Genomic DNA, 18,209 nt, shown 5'->3' with positions numbered 1-18,209 from the left:
TCCCGGGTTTCCAGGATCGCGCCCTGGGCCAAAGGTAGGCGCTAAACCACTGCGCCACCCAGGGATCCCTATTTTATCCTTTTGAAAGGCAAAATCCTTTGAAAAGTAGTTCAATAATCTGGAAAGTAAAAAAAAAAAATAATTTGTAAAGTAAAGCATTCAGCTTTAAAAAAAGACATGTTCTAATACAATGTGTATGGCTAGGTAAATCTCTGTCAATAGCCCATACACTTGCATAGAAAATTAAATACATTTGATAGATATTCCATGGAATATATTACATGTAGGTTAGACTAACATCAACGATGCATTGAAATCTCCGACCCCACAATAAATACCCATACTTACCTGAGCAGGGTAGTATGGAAGTCCTAGGTTGTCAATAAAATATTACGTAGCGGAATTCAAATCTGCTTATTGTCAATTTAATGGCATTGTTTGGATATTTCTAGATTCTTGGGGGATACCAAGCTAAATGAAATGAACAAGACAAATTACCTAAAATAATCCACTAATTTCAAATATATGTATGTATATATTTCATAAATATATTTCAGAATAACCAAGAAGCAATGTATGTATTCTACTTCACATAAGACCTAGATTTTGCTATTATTTCATGTATTGGCATTTGAACATGTAAAGTGCAAATTGTTCTTATTTTAACTAAAGTACAGGGTGGGTGAACTCTCATAAGAAGGTTGTGGTTAATACTTGTCTAGATGTGAGTTTTCCATTACACCACAGTTATTTTGTTAGTTAAAACATTCTTACTACTAGGGAGAAACATTTTTAATGGGTGAGCAATATATTTTATGTTGTTTTCTAACGAATGTATTCTGATTCTGGTTAGTCTTGCCTTAATAGAAATGACTTCTCTATCAGCATAAGGATGGTAGAGTTTCACTGCAATATTTTTGGGGAAAATTTATGCCTCCAGGCTTGGCATATTTTCTTACTGAGACAAATATTCCTACAATCATTTTTGACAACTCAGTTTCCAGCAATTTGTAGGTCACATTACATCTCTCTCTCTATGTATTTAAATAGATGTCCTTCCTTCAGAGTTGAACAAACTGGAGTTTCAATTCTAGCTCTGTTCACTTACTTACTGTTGACTTTGGACAAATTATGTTCTATTTCTAAACACTATTTTTCAAATCTAGAAAATGGGCCCGGCAATGTCTGCCTTGTAGGTTTGTTATGAGGATTATATGTAAAAATGTACATAGAACATTTAACTCAGCCCTGACACTTAGTATATAATAAATTACATATACATATGAGCATAAAGGTCTAGAGCTGTGCATAGGGACATACATATAGACATATATGTACATGGAAAAATAGATATTAACATAACCCCACACACATATGGGATTTAAGCCTCTTACATAGTCCCTGTTCAACTTGACATATTTCCCTGGGAATCCTTTGATAGCTTTTATAGTTTAACTGTCATCAGAGAGCATGTGAACTGGGGAGGACAAGAAGGAGAATACATTAATTTTTTCATGATCAGAAAAGAATACCTATTTCCTCCAGGCATGACAGCATGTTGTAGGACAGTGACTTTTTAAAATTTGATTCCAGCAAACTTGTTTTGTAGAGTCTTATATGTCCAGTGAGCAAACAAGCTCTATTTGAAAAGTGATCATCACGTCTAACCTCATTTTCACAGGTGGAAACCGAAACTTAGGGAACTAGAAAATTTACAGTTGAGGTTTCACACACTGAAATTGAATACAGAATCACTTGTCTTTTATGTTGACAATGCTGAAAAACTCATTTCTTGGTAGGGCTCGCGTGATCATAACTCAAAAACATTTTGAAGACAATGCAAACCATCCAATCTGGAGACAAATGGAATATGTTTCTAAAGATGAAATATCTTCCAACCTATTTAATATTTAATTGGAAGCATAGAAACATACCAGAAGTAGTGCAAGATTTAACCACTTTGTTTCAAAGGTCATATTGGTAGATTAATTAGTATGAACTTTGTGAAGGTAGGCACAGTGTCTCAATATTATGAACTCTGACCAATAGGAAGCAACTTAGAAATTTTTATTGTGAACACCTAGAATACTATCAGTTCTTAATTACTGTTTGAAGCATTTAGCATTTGCTTAATAAATGTTTGTGAAATTAAATTTGGGAGTTGTAGTCATGCCAGGCCACTTAGCATATGGTAGTGATTTTTGCAACATCTATGATCATAAATTCTCTAACATGAAGCAAAGAAAGGAAACAATAAACAGGATAGGGAAAAATTTATCTTACCTCTGCCTTATTCCATAAGGTACAATATACATACAAGTATAGAAAATAGAAGTATCACAAGCAAAGGAATCACATTTGAAATGTCATTAAAAGAAAATACGTTTGCAATGTGTTTGGGCTCAAGTTTTACTCTTGCCAAAATCAAACTTCTTGTTTGAAAGATAAAAGCCTTATTTTTCAAATGACCTTAACTGCAGCCAATCTCTACAGAACAATTAGTGACCAATAACAGTTTAATGAATTAATATTAGTGAATATGAAGTATATGAGCCTGAGTCTTCTGAATTCCCATTTGATTCAAAATGAATGGGAAAAGAGACCTTTCATTAGTATCTTTCCATTTTTTTTATGACTTCAAACAGTTTTATAAGCAGCCTGCTCTTTAAAAGATCAAAAATGTGTCTAAATTTGCATATCCTCGGTCAAACATTCATTCATTGCTTCTGCACACATTCACTGAGAACCAATGGTGTGTCAAGGCAGTAAGCACTTACTATTTAGGAGCTGACACAACGGGCTTCAAAGCACTGACATTCAAATTTAAAAAAAAAATGTTCTCTTAATTCTTTGTATCTTCTTGTCCCTCTACTTTGTGTGGGCATGACTGCTATTGTATGCCAACATGCTAGAGTGATGTTAGCTCAATTAGTCATCATCATGCAAGCAAGACAATAATGTAGTTTACCTTCCATCAGTTCTTTGGATAATTCTGATATATTTGTTGTATTTGCAATTACATATACTTTATTTTTCTTCCTTGTTTTGATTGTAATCTTAAGGACTTTATGTTAAATAATTGTATTTTAGTTTGTTTCATGCATTATATGGAATTACAGCAGATGTCTCATTAATCTGTGTTGGCTTTCTATGACGCTTAACTTCTTAAGTGGAAGAGATCACATAAACTCTAATGAACACTTGCGAATGATTGAGTGCTGATATAAACATTAGCAGGACTAGAGGTTGCTGTTGCTATGAGTCACTCTAAGGATCACAGATATTTTTTATGTTTTACAAGTGCTCTGAAAAACCTCAAGTGTTAGAAAAGTTGAGACATGGCCCTTTTAGAAATAGGAAAATTAGATTGATATTCCCCAGCTCCTATGACAAAAATACAGGCTGGCCCTACTCTATGATCACAAAACCCTAAAAATGATCAAATCAATTCCTTCACAGGAACACCTGTAGGAATATTGTCTTAAGAAAGTAAACAATGTTTTATAATATAAAGGATAAAGGTAAGCTTTTATGTACTCCTGAGAAGTTGGATCATATCCCTTTGACTCATTTTGAATGAATTTAGACTTTGGGAATCATTATATAGCACATACATTGACTCGTAGTTAATATAGCTAGATATTCTATAAGCTTATATAAGTTAAACTTGCACGTGAAATTTAGTAGCTAGCTAGTGGGTAGGTAGAAGGTGAGAAACTTGGATGGAGAGGGATAATAAACCTGGAGCAAAGAACAAAACATTTTTCCCAAAATTATTGGACCACAATCCACAGTGTTACATTTTATCTCATGACCCAGTATTACGCGTACAGATACACATATTTATATGAATAGCTGAAAAAGGAGTAACTATACTTAACACTATGTAAGATATGCTTTGAAAGGTAAAAGATTCTTTTCAGTGTTTTCTGTTGCATATCACCTTTGAAAATGTCATATCTATTACAAGACAGTGGTCATAAGTTGCAGTTTGATAAACACTAAAATTGAAGATCAGATCAATCCCAGAAGCTGGTAGTGGGGGTAGGGCTGGGAAAGTGTGGGAGTAGGGCCATGGGAATGGGGCCACTGAGGCAAGTATTACGGAGGTATTTGTCCTAATATACTGACAAGTCGCGAACATGAATTGTAAGTGCCACCTAAAATGTTGCACATTGCATGTCACTACATGTCCTAGTCCCAGCCCTGAGGGCCAGAGGAATTTCATTAGGGGATGAAAACATGGAAGAAAGTTATCAGAACTAGGAAGGTAAGTGACACCAGGAAAAAAAAATTGAAGACAGGAAAATGGAGCAAAGATTTTAGGACAAATGGTAGGTCAGATACCCAACAGGCTATAATTTGGAGCAGATTATCCCAGAGGGCAAATTCACGTTAGGTTCAAGCAAGTGTGGAGCTACAAAATCAATAAGTTTAACCTGGAATGTCTGAATCTTGCTACTTACTGTCAGTGAGCTCCTGGTTGGGATGAAGCACTTCTGGTTTGGGTAAGAATTATGTGTATAGAGCAAAACTCTAATGACAGTGGTCTAGCACACAGAAAGCTTCTTTTTTTAAGATTTTATTTATTTTTTTATTTATTGAGAGAAAGAGTGTGTGTGTGCTCACAAGCAGAGGAAGGGACAGTGGAAAAGGAAAAAGTAGACTCCCTGCTGAGCAGGGAGCCCCGATGTTACAGGACAATGGGATCATGACCTGACCCCAAGGCAGACGCTTAACTGACTTAGCCACCCAGGTGCCCCAAATATAGAAGGCTAATTTTCATCATGTAGCATCAATTCCAGAGGTGGGCAGTCTAAGACTGGTGAAGCTGCTTTAAAGATGCCATCAAATCCAAGCTTCCAATTGCACCATCCTTAGCCCAGACCTTCATCTTCATGAAAACAAGCAGTCCACCTCCACTCACAAACCTCCACCTCCAGGTAACAAACACATCCCAGTTAGTAGAAAGAATATTCCTAGGAGGAGAGAAGGAAGGGAGGAGAAAAAGTACAGAGGAAGGAAAAGGAAGAAAGAGAAACTATACTTTCCTAGAAATCCTTAACAAATTCATCTTGAGTCTTATTGACCAGAACTGTGTTGTCACACAGCTACTCCTAACTGCAAGAGTGAGGAATGCTGCTCTTTACCTGGGTACATTTGCTGCCCCCTGCCAAATGATGAGATTCTGTTAGCCAGCAAGAAGTGGGGGGCACCTGGGTGGCTCAATCAATGAAGCATCTGCTTCTGACTCGGGTCATGACCTCAGGGTCCTAGGATCAAGCCCTACGTTAGGTTCCCTGCTCAGTGAAGAGTCTGCTTCTCTCTCTTCCTCTCCCTCTGCCCCTCCTCCTTGCTCAAACTCTCTCTCAAATAAATAAATAAAATATTTAAATAAATAAATAAATAAATAAATAAATAAATAAATAAATAAATAAATAAAATATTTTTCTAAAAAAGGCAAGAAGGGAAGAATAGATAGGTATTGTCTGCCACATAGAAAAGAGGATAATCCCAGAACGACCAAACCAATCACCTAATTGAGAGCACCTGCTAATGGAAGAAGTACATGTTTTCCTTCCTATTTTCAGCTGAGAAAACTGAGGCTCAGAAGGCAGCCATGTTTCTCCTGGGCACCAGACTCAGGAGGGATAGTGGGAATATTCTATGTTTTTCCTCTTTCCTACTAGATAACCCACTCAGGTTGTTTTCTGGGTCCATAAGAAAAGTGAGTGTATAGTTGAGGAAAAATACACACAGACAAATACTGTGGTGGTGTGAATAAAGAGAACCACAGTTGGAAACTGCCCTTTCAGACCCATCTTCTAACTTTGGGGTTACACTTAGGGTTTTTCAACTAGACATCTAGGGCCTGCTAATTTGTTGTTGTGGAGGCTAACCGGTGCACTGTAGGATATTTAGTATCATCCCTGGGCTCTATCCAGTAATAGACTCCCCTCCCCCAATTCCCTACCAGTTGTGACTACTAAAAATGTTTCCAGACATTGCCAGATGACTCTTGGTGGCAAAATTGGACCTGGTGAAGAACCACTGGGTTGAAATATAAACCTTGGTAGAAGCCCATCCTGGTGGCTTTGCTGATAGAGAATTTTTCTTAAAACGTAAGGAATAGGAATAGGAATAGGAATATAAGCAATAGGAAACAAGGCCAAATGAGAGCTGGAGGGGGCTCTCCAGTGTGTTCAGGCCTGCTTGACTCCAGCCCTGAGAGTGCATGATGAAGTAAGTACTAGGCTCGGTCTTTTAATTGGAAGCCTAGTCTTAGGGAAAGGAGAAGAGCAGGGAAGTATCATATGTCAGAATCTGCCCTTGAATCAGGGCTGACACAGAGCAAGAAAGAGTAGCAGAAACACCAGAGGAGCGCTCTCCCTTGGCTTGAGATTTTCTGCTCTTCTCTGGGAGTCACATTTTTTTCTTTTTTTTCTTTCTTTCTTTTTTTTTTTTTAACATAATCATTTCATCTGAGTTGGTGAAGCAGTAAATAATTAAGCTCATTTATTTGTGACTGGTTCAAAGAAGCCTCCAGAAAACCTGGTCCCATCATTCTAAAGCAGCGAAGCTAGGCACAAAGGCGAAGCCTCATCAGTGTAATGTGCCAGATGAGGGGCTGGGATAGGACTGACCTGAATTATTCATCCTTGACATCTGGAAGGTCCATTTGGCTTTTGAAATTTGATTATATTTTGGATTAGTGTACACTTTGTTGTCAAATGTTTCTAAGGCCATGATTAACTATTTAAACACTCCGCAAATTACTTAAATCCTCAGCTAACAAGTTTATCGATTTAGGCTGTGGACAGTGGCTACAAATAGACCTATATTTCTTACATATTCTCTCTGCCAAACCAAGTTTCCCTTTTTTGGATTTTTTCTTTTCTTTTAGTTATTTTTAAACTCCTTTGATCATCTACTTCCTGCTCTCTTTATTCTTGCTTTTTTTTCCCCATTGAAGTTACTGTTACTCACTCATGATGCTATACTGTTCTAGGGGTTTCTACCTGTTGGTCTGTGAAGCCCTAGGCAAGCCGTGGATAGTCTTCCCTGGGGTCCTTGAAACCATGAAATAATATGCCGAATTTGTGAGGATGGACCTGCTTTTGTCTGTCTTTTTGCTGTCTGCACAGCAGTCCATAGACCTCCTCAGATTCCCAAAGGGTCTTTACTTAAAAATGGTAAGGGTCACTGAGGAACCTTTGCTCCAGGCTTTCAACCAAGAAGGGGAAGGGCACATGTAAGGGAGGTCCTGCCACTCAGTAGGTTCTGTGCCTTGTTTCCTCATTTAACCCACACAGCTTCTAGATGAGATGAGTGTTGTTATTGTCATAAATAGTTGAAGATGTGAAGACTTGGAGAGACTGGATAATTGCTGAGATGACCCAGCTTTCAAAGTGGCTCATGGGTCAGAATTCAAGTGGCTGTCTTCCAGACTGACTTGAAAGTCTTTTTCAGGGCTTGAGTAATATTGAGCAATTGATAATCAGGCTCAACATAGAGACAAGGAAAGAAATGGAGAGAGGACACATAACCCTCTGCCATGCCCGAAGGATGTGATGAGCAGGATGCAAGTGGGCCATGATCAATTTCCTGGAAGAAAAAATGACTAGAACAAAAATATTCTCCATTACATTAATATAATATTGTAATAGTCTGCACTATGAATATTTTCTGTACTTTTTAGTGCTGTGCTAACAAAAAGTGCTATGCCTAACACAAAAGGCTGATTTCAGTAGATACTAAAAGAAGGGATTCATAATTCAGTTTCACTAGTTTGTAGAAAACTCAATCTTCTTAAACTCTGTTTTTAACATTCTTAAATTTATTTTAAAATGTATTAAGCAAAGCATTAAAAATATTTAATACAAACTGTCCAGTACAAGGTGAAGGTAGGGGTTTTTTTTTTTAAGATTTTATTTATTTGAGAGAGAAAGATATAGCTACAGATAACCTGAGCTGGGAGAGGGAGAAGCAGGCTCCCCATGGAGCAGGAAGTCCAATGTCAGTCTCAATGTGGAGCTCGATCCTAGGACCCTGAGATCATGACCTGAGCTGAAGGCTGACACTTAACCAACGGAGCCACTCAGGTGTCCCAGTAAAGGTGGGTTTTTAAATAGTGAGCTCTAACACTGTAATTTCAGGAAATGATCTCAGTGCATGGGTGGTACAGATATATATTAATGCCATCCCTGGAGAGGAAGAAAGAGGAGGGAAAGAAGACAAGGTAGGAGTCTCTGCTCTTCTCCCAGAGCACTTCCTTTTCCTGCAGGAAGGAGTAAGCAATTCAAGAGACTATAATAGCTTGGGAGGGACCCATTAGATGTCACTAATGGAGGGCAGTAGCCTAGTGACCTGCTGAAGGCTCTTGAGATCCTATCTGAGACACTGAGTAGTAGCTTCTCAGCCCCTTTCTTTAGCAATTAACTGGATGGATTAATAATAGCTGCTACTTTTGAAATTGTGATAATTAAGTCATAACTCATTTAGGGCGCATCATACAGTGCTCAATTAACTTTAGCTATATGATTGTCAATACCCCTGCTGGTGATGGTGTGGTTGGAATATGAAAGCGTTCCTTTTCCTGACACCAACATGAGTCAGTGTTGGCTTTGTTATAACTTAACAGGCAATTACATTTCTGTGAAAGGCAGAACCAGTGCAAAAAGAACTGACTGGGGAAATGCATTTACTCTCTATATATCATAAATATTATAAGTATCATAATATATATAATATAAATAATAGAGTTATATACTTAATATTGAAATTTGATTATATTTTGGATTAGTGTACACTTTGTTGTCAAATGTTTCTAAGGCCATGATTAACTATAATATAATATTTATAATATATTTAATATATTATAAATATTATATTATTATATTATATTTATATATTTATATTATTATATATTATTTATATATTATTTATATATTATTATATTTATATTTATATTATATATATTATTTATAATATAAATAATATATTTATATTATTTATATTATATATAATATATTTAATATATTATAATATAATATTATATCATTATATTATATTATATTATATTATTATATTATAATATTTTTAATATAATATAAAATAATATAATGAATATATTATAAATAATATAATGTGTAATATAAAATCAAACATGAAACTGGAGACACTAGATTCCTCATAACAGTTTTTAAGTTTCACCCATGTAGGAGACGAATAGTTGAAAGATAATCTAGTATAGTTCAGGTACTGTTTCAAATACCTGGATGTACTAAATTTTTTTTAAATTTTATTTATTTTTTAAAGATTTTTTATTTATTCATGAGAGACACAGAGAGAGAGAGAGAGAGAGAGAGAGGCAGAGACACAGGCAGAGGGAGAACAGGCTCCCCACAGGGAGCCTGATGTGGGACTCAATCCCAGGTCCCAGGATCACGCCCTGAGCCAAAGGCAGATGCTCAGCCACTGAGACACTCAGGGGTCCCTAACATTTTTTAAAATAGTGGTAATTCTTTTGAGGAGAGCTGCTGTTTCTGGAACTAGATACTAGGGTGGGAATTCTGTAAAACAAATATTTAGAATTTTAGTGTCACATGGCTGCACAGTGAAATGGAAGTACTCCTTTAGGAATTAGTAAACTGACTTCTCTTTTGAAAAGAACATTATTATGACTAAATTCTTCTCTCCTCACCTGTAAAAGGAGTAAATCACAAGAAATCCATAAGCAGTCCCCATTCCAGAATTTTATGATTTTGGTATTTTAACTTAGGTGATTACTTTAACAATGAGGATATAATTCTCTAAAAGAGGTATTGAATACATTAAAATTGGCCTGCAGATAGAAATGTAGAGGTCTCATGTTCCATAACACCTTTGGTACTGTTGATACATAACTGGCACAGTTGTCTACCATCACCTTTTTTTCCCTACCATCAATCTTGGGACCAATAAACTATAAATACCAACATCAGTTTTTGGTGAGAGACAGAAGAGCCTACAAGTACAAAGACCATACTTCCACACTAGGCTGCCAGTAGAAACTTCCAACTTACCCATTTGTCCCATGTGCTCTGAAAGAAAACACTGTAAGCTGGTATAGCATTCATTTTAGAGAAGTATTCAGATAAACAACAGCTTGATTATGATAAAGATAATGACTTTTCATTGCATGTAATCTTTCATCTGAAAGAATTTAAAAGGATTCCTTTATAAGAGGAAAAAAATCTATCTGGAAACTTAGTCAAATCTATAAGGTGTTATACCTAACGCCTTTTAAAAATTATGATATAATTCACATACCACAAAGTCACCCTTTTCAGGGTACAATTTAGTGGCATACATAACATTTTAAAATGAGGCAATTTAAATTGGGTTTAGCACACAATAGCCACTTCATCAATATTTGTTCCCTTTAACCGTTCCTACATCACTCCATTTTGAATTGGAAACAGATGAAATGAAGGCACAAGAGGCATTTGGGGGTGGCTCTGTTCTCTCTTGCACCCTCCCCCCCATCTAGTTGTCCTGGTGCTCACGAGAGTAGATTATAGTATCCATGTCTCCCTAGCTCTGTATTTATGGAAGTCACCTTGGTGGTTTGAAATGGCCATGGAAGCAATTATAGTGGGGAAACTGACCAGTTCTACAGATCAGTTATGTTCTGTTGTTTGAGAGCTGATCGTTAAACATTCACCAGCACACACCGATAATGTCTATGAATGTCTTCAACGCTAAATGTTACCATTATTCAGGGATATAGTAAGTGCTTGGTCTCTTTCTACTGGCCTAGAAAGTTAGCCAAGTTCTTATCTGTTGGAAACAGAGACTCTCAACTGGATAAATAAGACATTCTTAACTAGCAAGTTAACTTCTGTGTGACTGGGTGTGTGTAAAAAAACCCACATAACATAAAATCTACCATATTAACTGTTTATAAATGTACAGTTAAATAGTGTTACATGTGACTTGCTTTTTTTTGTCTCTATACCATTGTGTGGTGAAGGATGAGTGTGATTATAAAATGTTTAAGTGGTTCATGATTTCATCTGTAAGAAGATGGTTAAATTCTATTTTGATCAGGCTTATGATTTCACAATTAGTTTTTGATTGATTTATATCTGGCTGGTCTTTCAGAATCTCTTAAAACTGTTTTCACATCAGGCTTACTCTTGGTTACTGGAAATCCTGTACCTCCTCCTAGAGCGTTTCAGTTATGTAATTCAGCTTTAATGATTCCTGCAGTCTCTCTCTGACACTCGAATCCAAATCTCAGATTTCTAGAATAGGACTGAGATTCGCCAAGCTTGGGTTCAAAAGACAGTTAGTTACATGGTTCCAATCCTGAGTCCATGGCAATCATTTTGAATGATGTGCTGGTGGAGGCAAAGTTCAGGATCTGTTCCTTCATGCAAAGTGACTCTGGGCAGTTAAAGAACCCAGTCTAATATAGTGTGCTTTATATATTAGATTATGATAAATAAAATATTGAGTTAAGATAGTTGGTATTTTATCTACAAATGTCTAGAATATTATAGTGTATATAAAATTAGCATAAAATTTCTATAATCTTTAGAAGACAGAAGGGGGTAAATTAACATAATTCATTTGAGACTACATCTGGCTAAAATCTTTGTTGTACAATTATAAGACTAATTCCTTGGACTTAAACAGGGACTGTTCTTTGACAGTTGCTGGTGTGAGTTAAGCATTAACATATGTACTCTCATATTGTTCAAATGAGAAGAGGGTTTCAGATTTTTTTTAAGTCTAACTGACCCAAATTTTTATTTTATTTTATTTTATTTTTTATTTATTTACGATAGTCACAGAGAGAGAGAGAGAGAGAGAGAGAGAGAGAGAAGCAGAGACACAGGCAGAGGGAGAAGCAGGCTCCATGCAGGGAGCCCGACGTGGGATTCGATCCCGGGTCTCCAGGATCGCGCCCTGGGCCAAAGGCAGGCGCTAAACCGCTGAGCCACCCAGGGATCCCCTGACCCAATTTAAAAAAAAAATTTTTTTTAAGTAATCTCTACAACCAACATGGGGCTCAAACTCATGACCCTGGGATCAAGAGTCACATGCTCTAACTGAGCTAGTCAGGCACCCGTTTTAGATGTTTTTTTAATTCCACCGAAAGGGGACAAATTGTGATGGAAAGAGTTAAAGTGAATAGTTTCCAGTCATGCAACAATTTACAGTGAAGTCTGTAGTCTCAAGACCTGTGCAGGCGTTTCCTCAAAAGGCAATTAAGGTATAAGAGACAAAGAATATAATTTGGCACCAAGATTTGGACTATGAATAACTCATACCATTTTTATACCACTCACTAGCTGTGTGATCTTGAGCATGTTACTGAGCTTTCATTTCCTGTCCATAAAACAAGGAAAATGATATCTATTTGATAGAGTTGTATTGAAAATTAAGTTATATAATATGTATGAATAGCCTTGTGTACTATAATATTTTCAAAAAGGTAAAATATTAACACTTTTACTCAGTTTTTATTTAAAGCATATCTACTCACCACCTCACATCAATGAGAATGGGGAAAATTAACAAGGCAGGAAACCACAAATGTTGGAGAGGATGTGGAGAGAAGGGAACCCTCTTACACTGTGGGTGGGAATGTGAACTGGTGCAGCCACTCTGGAAAACTGTATGGAGGTTCTTCAAAGAGTTAAAAATAGATCTGCCCTACGACCCAGCAATTGCACTGCTGGGGGTTTACCCCAAAGATACAGAGGCAGTGAGATGCCAGGACACCTGCACCCCGATGTTTCTAGCAGCAATGTCCACAATAGCCAAACTGTGGAAGGAGCCTCAGTGTTCATCAAAGACGAATGGATAAAGAAGATGTGGTCTATGTATACAATGGAATATTACTCAGCCATTAGGAACGACAAATACCCACCATTTGCTTTGACGTGGATGGAACTGGAGGGTATTATGTTGAGTGAAATAAGTCAATCGGAGAAGGACAAACATTATATGGTCTCATTCATTTGGGGAATATAAAAAATAGTGAAAGGGAATAAAGAGGAAAGGAGAAAAAATGAGTGGGAAATATCAGAAAGGGAGACAGAACATGAGAGACTCCTAACTCTAGGAAATGAACTAGGGGTGGTAGAAGGGGAGGTGGGCAGGGTGGTGGGGGTGACTGGGTGACAGGCACTGAGGGGGGCACTTGATGGGATGAGCACTGGCTGTTATTCTATATGTTGGCAAGTTGAACACCAATAAAAAATAAATTTATAAAAAAATAAAAAATAAATAAATAAATAATTAAAGCGCATCTCTTTTTGTGTATAACCAAGCATATACATATTCCTAATGTTTACTTATTACTTCATCAACCTTTTTTGGCGCTATTTGGCAGATACTGTACCAGACCATTGGGATACCGAGCTTCATCTAAAATGATATGTGCCCTCAAGTAGCCAAACCCAAAGTGACTTGTTATTTAATCTAAGTAGTTACAACATTGCTCATATTATAAAATCATGCCTAAAAAGCACTAACCCCAAGTCCATAGACACCAGGTATTTGCACAGGTTCTTCAAATCCAATGGGCTACAGATAATGCCAGTCCTTCTGGTGAAGCATATAATAAATATAATAATACCTTGAGAGATGGCCTTTCCTGGAAGGATATTCCTGGAGGAGGGTTCTTTGCAACACTGAGTTTGGGTAGACCTATCTTCACCCCTGACTAGATATCTTCTGTATAATACATGCAAATTTTAGCTCATCAGAAACCATGTTCTTTTAAAACATAGGTTTGGGGGATCCCTGGGTGGCGCAGCAGTTTGGCTCCTGCCTTTGGCCCAGGGCGCGATCCTGGAGACCTGGGATCAAATCCCACGTTGGGCTCTCAGTGCATGGAGCCTGCTTCTCCCTCTGCCTGTGTCTCTGCCTCTCTCTCTCTCTCTCTCTCTCTGTGACTATCATAAATTAAAAAAAATTAAAAAAATTAAAAACAACAAAAAAAACATAGGTTTGGTTGTATGAGTACAAATATAATGCATTGAAGTGGACACTGGTACACTGTGATTTGCCACCAGAACTCCCCTTTATGATTAAAAGACTTCTATCTCCAAATTCTTGGAGTGCCACAAAGTGTTACAAACTGAGTGGCTTAAACAATGGAAGTTTGTTCTCTCATAGTTCTAGAAGCTGAAAGTACAAAATCAAGGTGTTGGGGAGGGGAGGTATTGAAAGGGCATGGTCCCACTAAAGCCTCTAGCAAAGGATCCTTTTTTGTTTCTTGCAGCTTGGGGAGCCCTAGGCATTCTTTGGCTTGTGACAGTATAATTACAATCTCTGTTTCTGTCTCCCCACGGTAATCTCCTCTCTGTGTCTCTGTTTCTATATTTGTGTCCTATTTTTCTCCTTTTATAAAGACACCAGTCATATTTTATGAAAGCCCACCTAAATTTAGTATGTTCTCATCTGAACCTAATTACATTTGCAAAGACTCTGTTTCCAAATAAGATCTCATTCATGGGTACCAAGGGTTAGGACTTGACTATATCTTTGAGGTGATACAACAATCTATAACACCTGATTATTTATTTATATTATTCTTATTAAGAAGATGTTATACTTTTGGCACATGGTTCAGGAAAATTCACTTCAGTGTCATCATATTCTCCTGATTGAATATATGGTCAGAAAGAAGGCAGTGGGCTTACACAGTTTATGAAACAGCTCAGAAAATGATAACCTTAATTAAACTCACTGAACTGTAGAGTACAAGCAGAATAGGTCTTCTCGGGTTATCTGGGTGGCTGAGTGGTTAAGAGTCTGCCTTCAGCTCAGGGCGTGATCCTGGGGTCCTGGGATTGAGTCCTGCATCTGGCTCCCTACGTGGAGCCTGCTTCTCCCTCTGCCTGTGTCTCCTCCCCTCTCTCTCTCTCTCTGTCTCTCATGAATAAATACAATCTTTTTTTTTTTTTTTAAAGAATAAGTCTTCTCTTCTAAGGACCAAGAACATATCTTGAGCCCTCTGCAATGTTGCATCTCAAAATAAATAAATACAAACGAGTGGACCTACAATAAACTAAAAAGCTTCTGCACAGCATAGGAAAACATCAACTCAATGAAAAGGCAACCTATGAAATGGGAAAAAATATTTGCAAATACATATCTGATAAGGAGTAAATATCCAAAACATATAAGGAATTCCTATAATTCAATAGCAAAACAAACACCCCCCACCACAATTAAAAAATGGGCAAGGATCTAAATAGACATTTTTTCCAAAGAATATCTTCAAATAGCCGATAGGTAAAAAAAAAAAAAAAAAAAAAAAAAAAGGTGCTGAACAGCAGTAATCATCAGAGAAATGCAAATCAAAACCACAGTGAGCCTCTCCCTCATACCAGTTAAGATGGCTAATCTCAAAAAGCCAAGAGAGAACAAACACTGGGGAGAATGTGAAGAAAAGGGAACCCGGTGTACTGTGGTGGGAATGTAAGCTACCATGGAAAACAGTATAGAGGGTCCCAAGAAATTAAAAATAAAACTACCCAATGATACAAAAATCTCACTTTTGGGTATATATCCAGATGAAATGAAGCCATTGATCTTGAAGATATATCTGTATTTCCATGTTCATAGAAGCATTACACACAATACTCAACATACAGAAACAGGCTAAGTGCTGATAAATGAGTGAATGGAGAAAATGTGGTATATCTATATAATGGAATGTCAGCCTTAAGAAAAAGGAAGGAAATCCTATCATTTACTATAACATGAATGAACCTGGAGGGCATTATGCTAACTGAAATAAGCCATACAAGGAAAACAAATACTCATGGTGTTGCTTACATATGGAATCCTGAAAAAGAAAAAGAAAATTAAAAAAAAGAAAAGTTGAACTCAGAAAAGGAGTAGAAAAGTGGTTGCCAGGACTGGGAGGTGGGGAAAGGAGAAGGAGATTGGCAAAAGGGTATAAACTTTTAGTTATAAGATGAATAAGGTCTGAAGATCTAATGTATAACATGGTGTCTATAGCTAGTAACACTGTATTATATAATTGAAATTGGCTAAGAGAGAAGAACTTAAATGGTCTCACACGCAAAAAAAAAAAAAAAAGATGTAAATGTCCTTATTGTTAATAAACGTTACAAGGCACATTCTAGAGCTATTTCATAGTGTGGTCTTTTGAACTATGGCATACAAAAACAAGTGTCAACACCAGTAGGCTACCGCCAAAAGTGGCATTTGGTATGGGTATGGTGGAGGATGAATTAAAAAGCTACCATAGAACCAGCCACAGTAGAAGCTTCCCCTCTTAGGGTCACAGGAGCCCCTTGCATCTAGGCTCTCATAGACAATGTGCCACTTTGTTTCTGGGACCTCTGCCTGGTGAGAGCAAAGGCTGTGACATCTGGCTTCCAGTGCTTCGATGTGATCTTTCTTCTTTTTTTCTTTGTCTTTTCCCTCACAAAAAAAGCAGCAATGAAGACGTCCATTGAGAGGGGAAATGACATAAAACATTACTAATGGAAATAAATCAGTTAATGGAGAAGAGAAGCTGATCTGGAAACCAAGGGATACCATTGAATGTAAAGTGAAATCTTATGCTCATGAAAAGTAAAACTTTGCGTGTTTTTGTTTTATGTTGTTTTGTTTTGTATTTTGTTTGACTTTTTTAGGGCATATATGATAAAGTTCCCTCTGTTTGATGAAAATAGAAATTACTTTATAAAAATTAAATGAGGTATAAAAGAAGAACTTCTAAATCTGGAATCCCCCCAAGGTAGATATAATGAAATGTACTGAACCTTGAAATAGGATGCCAAATAGAAATTATTGTTATTATATGATTATTTTGTCATGGTGAATAGTGGTCATTAATGGTGACAGAAAAGGCAAGAACTTGACCTTTAATTGTGCCAGATGGTTGTAAAACTTAGAACATCTTCTCATATGTCAAAAGAATATCTGTATTCTAGACTAGGAATTGATGATATGAATTGACAACTTTGGACTCTAATTTAGTGTGAAATTTTTTTAATCAAGAAAAGATCCATTTTCAACAGGAATAACTGGCTCATGGTGCATGAATACATAATTTGAACCCCATTTTAATACAAGTGAAAATGAATGAAAAACATATGGATTACATCTTTCTCCAAATATCCATCTAAAAAAAAGAATATGTGCTTGACAAAATGATTGAGTGTATTTCGAGTTACAAATTCACATACCCACACATTCTGGTTGGTTTAGCCATTCCAAATGGATTTCATGCTTCTATTTGTGGAGTTTGTTTTCTGTCTTTTATATACTATAAAACTTGTCTTTCTTTTAGAAGCACTACAAACCTCATTTCATGATAGTTAAATGAATTCAAATGTCTCTTTGCATTCCAGTTTTTCAATGCTATGTTAAACCTAAAAGGAATGGAAATAGCCTATTCAAAATATAAGGAGTTTTGGAGTGTTTTAACCAACACAACTCCTTATGCCTATTCACCTGCAAAGTCTACTTGCTTTAGGTAAATATATTTATGGGTTTTTGCCTGATAATTCCAACTCCATCGTCAGATACTTTTCTCAGGCTTTATCTGTGCCGATAACAATTTTTTTCTTCATGTCTTTCTTTGGTCTTCCAATATGAAAAGCTTTCTCTATTCTATTACTCAAATATTTCCTAAAATATTACTTCCTCAGTAGAATTTTTTAAAGCTATATAGGAAAGTAAATTTATTGTTGCAAAGTTACTTTCTTTTGAGGGGACAGTAGAAGTGTCTCAGGGAGATTCCTGATTGGTTTAAGACTCCATTTCTGGGAGGGCTGAAACTTTAATTAAGTTAGCCCTCAGTTTGGTGATGTGAGGCTTAGCATAAGTGACTCCATTTTGGGACTGTTGTCTTATTTTTACACTTGTTTGGTTACTCTTAACAAAGAAATTAGATTAATAATTATTTCAATGTGATTAATATATTTCTGTTCTCTTTGTCATTGACTATGTGTTATTTATACTATATTAGATAAACTAGTAATACTTCTTATATTTAAATTTAGTAAAAACTATGTGAATATAACTTCTAACAAAAATAGGCATTGTTTATCTTATATAAAAATTATCATTAGTGATCAGATAAATATTTTTCTTTTTATTAATTATCACGCTACCTGTAAACTCAAAATGATAAGGATTCCAAGTTTTGACTGAAAGTCAGATGT

At 36.4% G+C, this 18,209-nt stretch overlaps 1 long non-coding RNA gene across 1 annotated transcript in view; it reads right to left on the bottom strand.

The window, feature by feature from the left end:
- Positions 1-347: 347 nt before the first annotated feature.
- The window catches only part of LOC140599724 (uncharacterized), a 69,463-nt gene continuing 51,601 nt past the window's right edge, over positions 348-18,209 (bottom strand). The window contains exon 7 of the long non-coding RNA XR_012002700.1: positions 348-471. This is a non-coding gene — a long non-coding RNA (uncharacterized lncRNA). The remainder of the gene's footprint in view (positions 472-18,209) is intronic.

This window comes from Vulpes vulpes, chromosome 7, assembly GCF_048418805.1.
Source record: "Vulpes vulpes isolate BD-2025 chromosome 7, VulVul3, whole genome shotgun sequence".
Taxonomy (NCBI): domain Eukaryota; kingdom Metazoa; phylum Chordata; class Mammalia; order Carnivora; family Canidae; genus Vulpes; species Vulpes vulpes.
Note: the sequence above shows the minus strand (reverse complement) of the source record. Positions and strands in the feature narration are given on the sequence as shown.